This window comes from Chiloscyllium plagiosum, unplaced genomic scaffold, assembly GCF_037043375.1.
Source record: "Chiloscyllium plagiosum isolate Xiang-an unplaced genomic scaffold, Cpla_swu_hap1 HiC_scaffold_10, whole genome shotgun sequence".
NCBI classification, from domain to species: Eukaryota; Metazoa; Chordata; class Chondrichthyes; order Orectolobiformes; family Hemiscylliidae; genus Chiloscyllium; species Chiloscyllium plagiosum.
Genome location: NW_028270148.1, coordinates 5,810,801 through 5,824,198, shown reverse-complemented (window position 1 = coordinate 5,824,198; position 13,398 = coordinate 5,810,801). Strand labels below are relative to the sequence as shown.

The 13,398-nt window shown below is 45.3% G+C and overlaps 1 pseudogene; it reads left to right on the top strand.

The window, feature by feature from the left end:
• Window positions 1–1,242: 1,242 nt before the first annotated feature.
• Window positions 1,243–13,398, top strand: part of LOC148148896 (uncharacterized) — a 39,476-nt pseudogene continuing 27,320 nt past the window's right edge.

Below are 13,398 nucleotides of genomic sequence, written 5' to 3'. Positions count from 1 at the left end.
TCACCCAGCACAGAGATGGCGTCATCAGAGTAATTAATAAATCTCTGCTGATTTATATAGATATAACTAATCCACTCAGCATTTTTGCTAATCCTAGTGGCAGGGATAAGCAACTTCCAGCCCATGGCAATTGCATTCCTGGCCTTGAACGTATTGGGGAATCTATACAGACAATGTATACTGCCGGATCAGGGACATACCCGTTTAGGGTGGTGCATAGTCAGTTGTGATAGGGCATTGGCACAACCGAGCGAGAACTGCCAGGTCTGTCAAATCGATGGACCCCCAAGTCAGCACAGCAGCAGAAAGGTGTAGGACTGGGGAGGAGGCCTTAGTGACCTCCCCCAACCCATCCTCAGCCATACAAGCAGGAGAAAGGTCTCCTTCCACAAACGCATCACCGATGTCCTCGGAGGCACCACCACCCCACAGGCCTCACTCACCGGCTACTAAAGGCCATGTAAAGGAGTAACAGGCCCCAACATGTCCTTTCAACCATCGCAGTCCCTTCTCAGCCCTCACAAATCTCAACCCTGGAGCCCATCTGTGCCTGAGGGAGAACCTGGATACAGTGACTAAGATGATATCACATGGATCGACCCTCCAATTGAATGGTAGTAGGCAACGCCCTGGTTACCGTAAAGGGACCCTCTCCCCTGAGGTCGTTCCACTTTCTCTGGAAAACCCGTACATACACCTGATCACCAGGTACAATAGGCCCCTTCCAGTTACCAGACACTGGCTCCCACAGTATTTCCTGTGTGGATTGACACATGCATCATAGTTAGCTGAACCCTGCGGGACCCCACTTGTCACCAGCTGCTATTCCGAAAAAGAACCTTTCATCCCAACTCTCTGCCTTCTGTCAGACAGCCAATACCCAATCCAGTAGCTCGCCTCGAACACCATGGGCCCTCACCTTACTCAGCAGCCTCCCGTGAGGCACCTTATCAAAGGCCTTTTTGAAGTCTAGATAGACAACATCCACTGAGTTTTCCTGGTCTAACCTACTTGTTACCTCTTCAAAGAATTCTAACAGGTTTATCAGGCACCACCTTCCCTTACTAAATCCATGCTGACTTGTTCTAATCCGACCCTAGATGGATTCTAGAATTTTACGTATAACCGAGGTTAGGCTAATTGGCCTATACTTTTCCATCTTTTGTCTGGTCATCCCTAATTATCTTTCTCAGCACTTCGCCTCAAGTACAGTGACCTAACTTATGAGTGTCTGAGATAAGAATGGTCAACAAAGAGGTAGGTGCCACCCACAAACCTTCCTCTGTGCACTGCACGCCCTCCTGGTTACACCTGGCCTCGATTTGTCCTCACAACAGCTGCTCTGCTAAGGTTGCCTCCCCATGCATTGCAATGATGTCGGCTATGGTTGGCCCCGGAGCTAAGCACACCTGGGGTGCAATGACAGCCGAAGGGCACCCAGAAGCCAGTCTAACCACTTCATCTGTTGCCTGATTACCCTTGACCACTAAATCACTACCTATCTTGTCTGCCTGACACTGTATAATAGCTAATGCTGCAGGCATCATCAATGCGGTCGCCAACTAAGCAATCTGCTAACAATGTTATATGGGAGCCTCATTGCTCTTCTGGAAGCCCCTTCACTTCCTTATCACTATAGGTACACTCTATAAATGCTGTGGGGTGACAACCTCACAGTGCCACTGCTCCCCTAAGACTTCACATAAAATCTCGTCAAACATTACTGTACAATGCAGCTCAGACTAGGGTGGCTGAGCCAAAGGCAATAAAGCTAAAGTGTCTGTACTCCCATTTTTCCCAAATTCCCCAAATATAACCATCTATGTCGCCTATCCAATATACATTGGCCTCCCTGGCGCCCTGCAACACTAACTGAGAATTCACTCTGTCTACACTAAATCCCTTATGAATACATTCCAATTCTAATTCTAACTTCAATAAAGTGTTCCTACCTAGCAAATTAATTGGTGTCCCCCTAGAGACTAATAAAGGCAAAATGACTTATTATACATTTGTAAACTCACAGGAGTTGTAAACCTTGTCAACTGCAGTCAACCTGAAAACCCTACAATCTTAATACATTTGCCTGGCATGGGAAGGTGGGAGGCATACTGCTGTTGCACACAAGTATACATAACTCCAGTATCTATCATCATAGACGTCGGCTGTCCTTCTCCATTAACCTGTAAAATAGGTTCCTGTTCAGCCTCCCTTGTCATCATAAGGTATAGCCCCTTCCCACTTGGTTTTTTTGGCACCCCATATGGATTTACAGGCCCCATCAGGTCAGCAGGGAGTTACGGCAGGACAGCTGGATGTTCCTGACTCCTAGATCCTCCCTAGGGCCAGGAGGGCGCAGGCCAATATGGACAATCTCTCTTCAAATGGCCTAGTCGATTACACCCCCAACACACTACTCCTGATCCTCTCTGAATCTGACTTCCCAACATACCCTTTGGCTCCCCCACCCCCACCTCTCCGTTCCTGTCCTTGGAGACCCCAGTTCCATCTAAGCTGTTGATTAATTTTGTTTTGCCCTTGGTATGGTACTTGTGGAAAAGTCCCTCCAAAAACGTGTATCAGCATGGGGTTCTGTGGCCCTTGCCAGGTGGCTTTAGAGGGGATCTCCCTGGACCAGTATGGTTTTCATTGCATTAGTATCGATTAACCCAGATGTCACAGGCAAGGTGGTCTCGCTTATCTCTCTTTCTTTCTTTTTAGGATCCTCAAGGTGTAACAATGTCAACTTCCTTTGCACCGCCTCCTGCTGTTCAGCCAGCCTCTTTTTGTCTATCCAGTATCTTTAGACTGCATGGACTACATGATTTCTAAATTCCTGGACGTCAGACCCACTACCTCCTCTAACTTAGATTTGACTTGAGGGGCATTGCCTCAACAGTAGCAATTGCGGTTAACAGTTGACTACCTTCCACAACTTGTTCTATTTCAAGCCTCCAACTTTTCAACTGGTTGTCCAAATTGGCTGCTGGCTTTTCAGTGTCTCCCAGAGGCTTTGGGATCAACCTTAGGTGGGTTACAGTCTAAGGGCCTGCCATAACCTTTGTCTTACTCAATAAAACCCAACACCATCAATCATCGGATTGTTCACAACATGCTTCAGGTGGGCTCAGTCAATTATCTCCCTTAATTTCAGGAGTCACACCACCTGTATTAGCAGTGCCTTCAAATCCCCCACAGCCAACAACTGCCATGTGGTTTCATATTCAAAGGCTCTAATCCAAGTTCCTACTCCATCATGTAAACTTGGCAACCCATTTCTCAGCATTTCCAGATCCTGGGTTCCCCAAGGAATGTATAGCAGCTGTCTCCCCCCTTTTATAAACAATGACAGCATCCTCATTCCAGAAGTAATTCACCAGGAAGTCCTCCAGTTTTCCTGCTTCATTTTAACCTTCCAGAGAGCCCTCCAAGAACAGCTTCATTCTGCCCATTACAAATGTGCAGCCCAGTGATGCAGCCAACTCCACCTGCAATGTGGAGGGCTACACCCAAACAATTACTGCCCCTCAGTTTAATCTATAAGACCATAAGATGTAGGAGCAGAATGAGGCCATTTGGCCCATCGAGCCTGGTTCGCCATCATGGCTCACATTTTTCTCAACCTCATTCACCTGGCCACTCCAAATAACCTTTGACCCCCTTACTGATCCAAAATCTATCTATCTATCTCAGTCTTAAATACACTCAATGACTTGGCCTCTACAGCTCTCTGTGTATTGAGTTCCACAGATTCATCACCCTCTAGCTGATGAAATTCCTCCTCATCTCAGCTGCCATTGTGGAATGTCACCCAGACTAATATCTCCCCATGTGACTCCATGTGAGAAACCATGCAAGGTTTCCTGTGTTAAATGCCCAATAAAACTGCAAGGTGTTCTTATTCAATCAGGTTTGAGCCAATCTACTCATCAGCTTCTACATTTTGACCTAATATGGCTTTCAAATGTTGTAGTAAGAGACTGGAAAATGACATCATGAGCAACAGGGTACAACAGATATTGCCTGTGGTTTGGGTATTTTCTTCTTGTTTATCTTTGTCAATTATGTTTTGACAGAGCGAGTTCAGCAGATATTTTCAATTGTGCTTGATTTCACTGATACAACCAATTGCTGAATAAAAAAATTAATTATCTGACCATTAAACTGTGTGTCTGTGTTTTTGAGCTAAATAATTGAAAAGTCTGACCAGGAGCTGCTGGCAGCTTGTGCACATTTGAGGTGACAAAGTTTTCCCCTCCCATATCACCCTAACCCACTGTGTATTCATGTGTTATCAACAACTGCCTTGGAATGAACAGAAACAGAAATGACAAATGGCTCAAACCATTTGTCTGAGAGAAGCTGCTGCCCTTGAGATGTGTAACCAATATCAGAATCAGGGTGGCACGGTGGCTCAGTGGTTAGCACTGCTGCCTCATGGCGCCAGGGACCCGGGTTCGATTCCCACCTTGGGCAACAGTCTGTGTGGAGTTTGCACATTCTCCCCATGTCTACGTGGGTTTCCTCCCACCGTCCAAAGATGTGCAAGTTAGGTGAATTGGCCATGGTAAATTGCCCATAGTGTTAGGTGCATTAGTCAGGGGTGAATGTAGAGGAATGGGTCTGTCTGGGTTGCTCTTCAGAGGGTCAGTGTAGACTTGTTGGGCCGAAGGGCCTGTTTTCACACTATAGGGAATTGAATCTAACCAGGGGGCTGTGGCATGCTAGCAGTGTCCCTAACTATGAACCACAAGGTCAGGGATCAAACCCCACCCTGTGGTCCAGCACACCCTCACAGGTTGCTGAGAAGTAATTTCTGGCTCTGTATTTAACTAATCCTGTATTCTGCTTGGTGATCTCCAGCTGAGACTACAGTGATTGGCCATGGGTTAATCACACATTGTGATCCCTGGATCTATTTTCAAGGATTCTCCAGTTAAAACTGTCTCATTTCTCCATTGTCCTTTTCCCTTTCAGACGCTGCTTCAGACCAAACCATTTGATCAAGTTTCTGAAGCAGAGTCACACTGAACTGAAAACATTAACTCTGTTTCTCTCCCCACAGACACTGCCAGACCTGCTGAGTTTCTCCAGCAATTTCAGTTTTTTAATCAAATGTTTTGGTTTATTGTCTTGCGACCACATTTCTTTATTGGTATTAACATTTGTTCATTTCCTCACTTTTGAAAAGTTTTGCCATCATTTTACTGAGTACACACAGCTACATAAATGGCAGTTGTTGTAAAGTTGGGGGTTTGGGAACTGTGTTTTTTTAATAAATGTTTTGAGCATTCACAGGGTTGCAGCAAATGTGTGAATTCTCGAAGTTTAGGTGACTGGTTGTGAGGAACTTGCAACAAATAAGTAATTACCATCACGCCTGAAATAAACCTTTCTGGGCCACATTTAGAAAATCCAGCCACTAGTATCCTCCCTCAGAAGACAGCAGCGGTTGGTTCATTGTCACTGCTTCCCCTTTACTAACACTTTAACTTCTTGAACTTCTGAGAAATGAGACATTAAAGAAGCTGTTGTTGGTTGGGACACTTTATGTTGCGTTGTTTTAACTGAACGTACAATAAACTGTGTGGAGAAACAGGGCTGTCACTCTGTTGAGATGATCAAAATACTGCAGATGATGGAAACCTGAACCAAATACAGTGAATGCTGGAGAAACTCAGGATGCCTGGCAGAATCTGCCAAGAGGGAAACAGAGTGAATGTTACATGTTTGATCTGACTCTTCTTCACAATTCTACGTTCACCGGAAATCAGGCCGTTATTTCAGTTATTTTGTTCAGAATACTATATGCAGAAAAATAAACACATTAACTTTGCCTTTTTAACATTATTTCCCCTGGTGACCCTGTTCACTGCTGTTTTTCTGTGTTAGTATCCTCTGTCTGTTCCTGTCCCATTCTGGTTAATGTAGCTGCTGTCTCCTCTTGCTTTGTCAGCCCCCAGCACTTTCTCCTGAATCCTGCCCCCTTCTAATTAGTTGAAAATCCTCTCTCCAGCCCTAGTTATTCAATTCATCAGGGGCACTCATCCCAACAGGGTTCAAGTGAAGCCTGACACAGAAGAACAGCCCCCTTTTACCCCAGTACTGGTGCCAGTGCCACACAAACTGAAACCCATTCCACTCAGACTGAACTCTGAGCCATGTATTGAACTTTTTGACTGTATTTACCCCGTGCCAGTTTGCTGTGGCTCAGGCAGTAATCCAGAGATTCTTACCTTGGAGACTCTGCTTTATCATTTAGCTCCCAATTGGTCACAGTCTTTCAGTGAGACCTCCTTTCTTGTGCTCCCAGTATCATTGGTCCCAACATAGACAATGATGAGTGGATCCTTCTCCTCCCTCTCCAAGTTCTTCTCCAGTCCTGTGTAAACTAGACACAATCTCCCTGACATGACAAGGGGAACAATCTGAATGATTAATCTGGGGTCAAGCAGTTACTGTTGGACACTCACAGTAAGATAAATCAACTTTGAGGAAGGGTGAAAATTATTATATCAAAGAAATAATGAGAAGCTAAAGAAGCCTGAAATCGCAATATTTACTCAACAGTCCGTGTAAAGGCAAATGGTTTTTGTTTCAGAAATGTGTTGATACAGGCCCTTTCCTGTGATGTACTCTACTTGAATCTTTGAGGCCAACATCCCATTTGCCTTCTTCACTGCTTGTTGCACCCACACACTTCCTTTCAGTGACTGATGTACAACGACACCCAGGTCTCATTGCATCTCCCCTTTTTCCCAATCTATCACCATTCAGATGATAAACCTGCCTTCCTGTTTTTGTACCAACGGGTATAATCTCACATTTATCCATATTATCCTGTAGCTGCCATGCATATACCCACTCACTCAGCCTGTCCAACTCACACTGCAGCATCTCTGCATCCTATTTGCAGCTCTCCCTCTCACCCAGGTTTGTGTCATCTGAAAATTATATTTAGTCATTACGTTTAGTTCCCTCATTGAAATCATTAATGTATGTTGTGAATAGCTGGGGTGCTAGCACTGATCCCCACAATACCCATCTGGCTGCCAGTCATAAAAACACTCAATTATTCTAACTCTTTCTTTCTTATCTGCTAATCAGTCCTTTATTCACATCACTTAACTCCCTCCAATCCTCTGCACTTTATTTAAATTTCTTTTTTGGGACTTTCTCAAAAGCTTTCTGTAGTTCAAATAAACAATATCCCCATCATCAACAAAGAATTCCAGTGGATTTGTCAAGCTTGATTTCCTTGTCATAAAGCCCTGCTGACTCAATTTTCCATTCGCTCTATGAATCTTTTTACAATAGATTCAAACTTTTTCCCCATGATCAATGTCAGACTGACTGCTCTATTATTCTTTATTTTCTCTCTGCCTCCCTTTATTACACTGTGGGGTTACATTAGCTAGCCTCTCATCTCAATGGAACTGTTCTGGAGTTTGTATTAACTTGGAAAATGACCAAGGATATAGGAGAAGTGCAGGAAATTGGGATTATAGTGCATTTATTGTTGGTTATTGTCAGTACAGCATCAACTGCATGAAAGGCCTTTTCTGCAATTTACGACTCTATGACTCGATCACCAATGAATTCACTATTATTACAGAAACTTCCTTAAGCGCTCTGCAAAGCTGGTTATCAGCCTGGGGATTTGCCATCCTGAAATCCCAGAAATTTTCCCAGCATCATTTTCTTGTCATCCTGATTTCCTTCAGTTTCTCCCTCTCACTTAACCCTGACTTTTTGAATATTTCTGATATTTTGCCTGCGTCCTTTGTGAACACAGATTCAAAGATTGTATTTTGTTCATCAGCCACTTTTTGTTCTCCATTATAAATTCCTTCATGGAGGTCTGTGGTGAAACGGTTAAAAATTATGTCCCAATACATGTGTGAATCTAACCGGAATGGAGGTGTTGCTTAGTCCCATGTGAATCTTCTTATCTGTATGTAACCAGAATGGAATGTGTTTTTTAGCCAGAATGGAATGTGTTTTTTAGCCTTGCTCTGCTGTTCACATGAATGTTTATATCTGGAAAAGAGTATATCAGCTGGAAAAGTCTCCAGTTCGGGGAGTCTGCTCCGGGGTTACGTTTAACCGCCGAGCGTGGGTTGTTGGCAACCGCTCTACGAGAACTGACGGCTCCCAGTTCCGGTAACATGTAGAGTGAGTATAAGCCAGACCCGGGAGTCTGCTCCGGGGTTACGTTTAACCGCCGAGCGTGGGTTGTTGGCAACCGCTCTACGAGAACTGACGGCTCCCAGTTCCGGTAACATGTAGAGTGAGTATAAGCCAGACCCGGGAGTCTGCTCCGGGGTTACGTTTAACCGCCGAGCGTGGGTTGTTGGCAACCGCTCTACGAGAACTGACGGCTCCCAGTTCCGGTAACATGTAGAGTGAGTATAAGCCAGACCCGTTGTAAATATGAGACCTGGTTGTGGCGACGCTGCGGGGAATAAAATGCTCATATTCTAGCAGACTCGCCTCTTGGTCGTTTGTTCTGTGTCAGACTACTCTCCTACGAACCTGACCTTGAGAATTTTTTAAAACATTTGGCGCTGCGAGCAGGGTCAATCGCAATTGAGGAGAGATTTTGATACAGAACAATGTTTTGGAAAAAGACTAAGAAACCAGAAGAACAAACTGTGGAGGTCCCGACCGTCCCGGGATGGCATGGATGTGGGCATGTACGTGGCAGTTTGTTTGAGAAATGGTGGGGGGCGACCGGAGGAACCCCAGGGTCGCTGCTGTCCACCCTTGAGAGGATCCCAGTCCTGCCGAAGAACCCCTTGCCTGGGGTACAGCGGAGGATGTGGGCATGTCCAAAAAGCTGAAGCGGAGTTAACAGAATTGAATGGGATTGAACTGAACTGAACTGAGTGGAACTGAAGTGAATCAAATTGAACGGAACAAAATGGAACTGAGCTAAATTGAATTGAAATGGACGGAACTGAATTGAACACAATTGAATTGAACTGAACAGACCTGAACTGAGCTGAATTGAACTACACTGAATTGACTGAACTGAAATTAACTGAAACGAATTGAACTGAATTAAGCATAATGTAACACATGTATTGGGCCAAGCAGTGGAATGTGGTGTAAAATTATGTCCCAATACATGTGTGAATCATAATGTAACACATGTATTGGGCCAAGCAGTGGAATGTGGTGTAAAATTATGTCCCAATACATGTGTGAATCATAATGTAACACATGTATTGGGCCAAGCAGTGGAATGTGGTGAAACGGTTAAAAATTATGTCCCAATACATGTGTGAATCTAACCGGAATGGAGGTGTTGCTTAGTCCCGTGTGAATCTTCTTATCTGTATGTAACCAGAATGGAATGTGTTTTTTAGCCAGAATGGAATGTGTTTTTTAGCCTTGCTCTGCTGTTCACATGAATGTTTATATCTGGAAAAGAGTATATCAGCTGGAAAAGTCTCCAGTTCGGGGAGTCTGCTCCGGGGTTACGTTTAACCGCCGAGCGTGGGTTGTTGGCAACCGCTCTACGAGAACTGACGGCTCCCAGTTCCGGTAACATGTAGAGTGAGTATAAGCCAGACCCGGGAGTCTGCTCCGGGGTTACGTTTAACCGCCGAGCGTGGGTTGTTGGCAACCGCTCTACGAGAACTGACGGCTCCCAGTTCCGGTAACATGTAGAGTGAGTATAAGCCAGACCCGGGAGTCTGCTCCGGGGTTACGTTTAACCGCCGAGCGTGGGTTGTTGGCAACCGCTCTACGAGAACTGACGGCTCCCAGTTCCGGTAACATGTAGAGTGAGTATAAGCCAGACCCGTTGTAAGTATGAGACCTGGTTGTGGCGACGCTGCGGGGAATAAAATGCTCATATTCTAGCAGACTCGCCTCTTGGTCGTTTGTTCTGTGTCAGACTACTCTCCTACGAACCTGACCTTGAGAATTTTTTAAAACAAGGTCCCTTGCAGTCTTCAAAAATCTTTTTCTCTTTGCATTCCTGCAGAAACCTTTACGGTCAGTTTTCATGTTCCCCTCAAGCTGACTCTCATGCATTATTTCTTCTTCCTTAATCAATCATTAATCAATCACTTGTCAGGGCTGTTATTTCCAGGCCAATTTGTTTGCCTCTTCCTTGGATCTCATATTGTCTCTAATTTGCCGTGTAAGTCATGGTTCAGCCACTTTTCCTGTTTTGCTTTTGTGTCAGGCAGCAGTGGCTGCGTGGGCAGGTTTCTGATTTTCAGTCAGGAAATTATTGATTTTTAAATGGTTCCAATCACCTCCAGATTCCTGGGGTGGCAGGGACAGACCACTATAAACACCGGAGGAAACATCAAAGAAGCGCTTCGCAGGAGGCTCCCAAGCACTGATGATGTCGCCTAGCCAGGGGACGAAATGTTTGCAACAAAAACTTCCAGCTCGGCGAACAGAACCACAACAAGGAACAAACCATCACAGCTGGTTCAGTCTGACAACCTGTTCCCTCTCTGTAATGCAGGACTCAGACTGCTGGGAGACTCCCTTAAAATCCTGGCAGGAGTTTAGAACAATCAGTTTACTGTTCATTTTTTGTGTCTTTTTATTTTGAAAGTACATCTGTCCAGTCCCTCTCCAGTCTCCGATCCTGGAACATGTCAACGAGAGTCACGCTGCCCAGTTACAGTGCACTGTGAGGAACACCGCTGTGACACACAGTGATGTTTATTGTTACCGTAAGCAATGAAGGTGTCACAGAGAGTAGATTTTGGAACATTACATTTTTAATCAAACACAATGGAGCCCAGACTCACCAAGCATTTCCAGCCTTCCATAGACCCCTTCAGTAACAGCTTCATTCTGACCATCACAATCGTGCAGCCCAGTGACCCTGGGTTCTATTACTGCTCAGTCTGGGGAAAGATCTATGAGAGAGGAAGCCTGCTCATTGTAGACAGTAAGTAGAGTTTACACGGCAATCATCTCCAATAGTAACCTTGTGTAAAACAAATGAATTGGAAATCAGTTTGTGATCAAGAAGATTGAGGTGGTGATGGAGAGTGATCTTGGGGATTGATTCACTGTGGGGAGGAATTTGAGCACAGGTTCAATGTTGGTCAGGGTTTGGGGAGAAAAGGGATATTTTTTGACAATGGGAGGAGGATTTTGCGAGAAAAGTGGAGCTTTATCCTGGGAAAAGGGGAGGAGCTTGCTCTCAATGAGCTCCCACAGCTGAGACTGGGATTGAAGCTGAGATGTTGTCATTATTCTGCATTATATTCCAGCCATCTGAGCCATTTGACTAGGGAAGAGTGATCATAATATTCTGGGAGTTTCCAACATATTTACCTGAAGCTTCGTGTTGAATGTTACTGAGAGCCCGGCTTCAGACCCCATTCTAGCTCAGTTTGTTCCTGGGGCTTTCTCTTCTACTTGCCCCATTGTGGGGGAGTGAGCAGTCAATAGAAGATCAGATGTAGTGCTGAGAGATGTGAGGATACTCAGATTGGATGGAGAAATAAGAGCAGTGGAGACAATTTTATTTAAAAGTGCAGTTCTAATGGGTGCAGAGGAGCAGTCAGAGGTGAGGGTATTATCTTTTGTTGAAAAAAGTCATTAAACATGTAAAGTCACATCAGAACCACCCTTTAAAGTTCTGTCACAAAAATACTGAACAAAAACCTATATTACGATGACATAAAAGTGCATGAACTATGAAAAGATATAATATGGAACTGTTTCGATACTTAAGGAGAAGCAAAATTGTCAAGCTGATGAAAAGCAGCAAAAAAGATTCCTCTCTTTTGATCAAAAGAGAAGAAATCTTCCAGTTGGACCAGCTGCATAATTTCTCCCTCTCAGTCAGTAAAAGACAGAAAAAACTGAAAAAATCTCTACATGAAGTATTTGTAGAGATAATGTTTCCAATATTAGGATTTGTAACAATTTCCCATTGGAATCTGAATAATAATTATTGTCTAACTTTCAGGAATCAGCCTCATTAACAAGAAATTTAAGGAACTCAGAGAATTTAATGCATTCAACCTTCTGATGGGATTTCCTTGCCCCACTGGGATTGTCTTTCTTTCAGGTATTTTTTAAAAAACAGCCCAAACTATTTCTGCAGACAGTTTCCTTGTCTGTGAATGAATGTACATTATGTCCATCAGAATTTGCTGTTTGTTGACATCTCTCTCTCACTCTCTCTCTTTTCAGGTGTTTACAACTTCCTTGTAGAATGACGCATTTGCCAATTCCGTTTAAAACCAACAGCTACAGCAGCTGGTAAGAGAAAATAAACTGGCTTTCTTTGGGCCTTCATTAGCTTATATTGCAGAGAAAAAGCCTCCACCTCAATTTCCAGAGATCCAATGACTTCTGGCTATAGCTATTCACGTTCACAAGCTGTTCAGCCAGCAATGATGTGGCAGTGCCAGCGTTAGACTGGGGTGGACATAGTCAGAAGTCACACAACATCAGACTATAATCCAACAGGTTTTTTTTTTTTAATCACAAGTTAAAAGTCGCACTGCTCCTTCATCAAGTGTGCAGTGAGCAATCACACAGTTGTTGTCGGGCAGAAGACCTTTGTCACTGGTCTCCACTGCACAGATCAGTTATCAACATGTTGCATCTCCTACCCTCCCCATGTTGCCACTTTGTCTACAATAGACTGAATCATTCTGCTCCAACCCTCAAACTGGGCCTCTTCTGGAGTAGTGTGTCGCTCCAGGACTTGGCCCAGCAGCTGCTCTGAGTCTTGGTCTTGCTGTCAATCAGGTACTCGGTGCAGCGATTGCTCTGGGTCTCAGCCTGGCTGTCCCTCTGGGTCTTGGTCTGGCTGTCACTCAGGTACTCAGCCCAGCAGTCCCTCTGGGACTCAGCCTGGCTGCCCCTCTGGGTCTCGGCCTGGCTGTCCCTCTGAGTCTCGGTCTGGCTGTCCCTCTGAGTCTTGGCCTGGCTGTCCCTCTGGGTCTCGGTCTGGCTGTCCCTCTGGGACTTGGCATAGCTGTTCCTCTGGGATTCGGCCTGGCTGTTACTCTGGGTTTCGGCCCGGCGGTCTCTCTGGGTCTCGGTATGGCTGTCCCTCTGGGTCTCGGCCTGGCCGTTTCTCTGGGTCTCTGCCTGGCCTTCCCTCTGGGTCTTGGCCTGACTGTCCCTCTGGGTCTTGGCCTGACTGTCCCTCTGGGTCTCAGCCTGGCTGTCCCTCTGGGTCTCGGCCCGGCCATCCGTCTGGTTCTCGGTATGGCTGTCCCTCTGGGTCTCGGCCTGGCCGTCCCTCTGGGACCTGGCCTGGCTGTTGCTCTGGGAGTCAGTCTGGCTGTCGCTCTAGTTCTCAGCTTGGCCCATGCATTTCCTGCTGCCGTGACTCCATTGTTCCATGCTGCTGCTGCTGTGGGAAATGTCCGATGTGTTTAGCTCCCGTCTGAT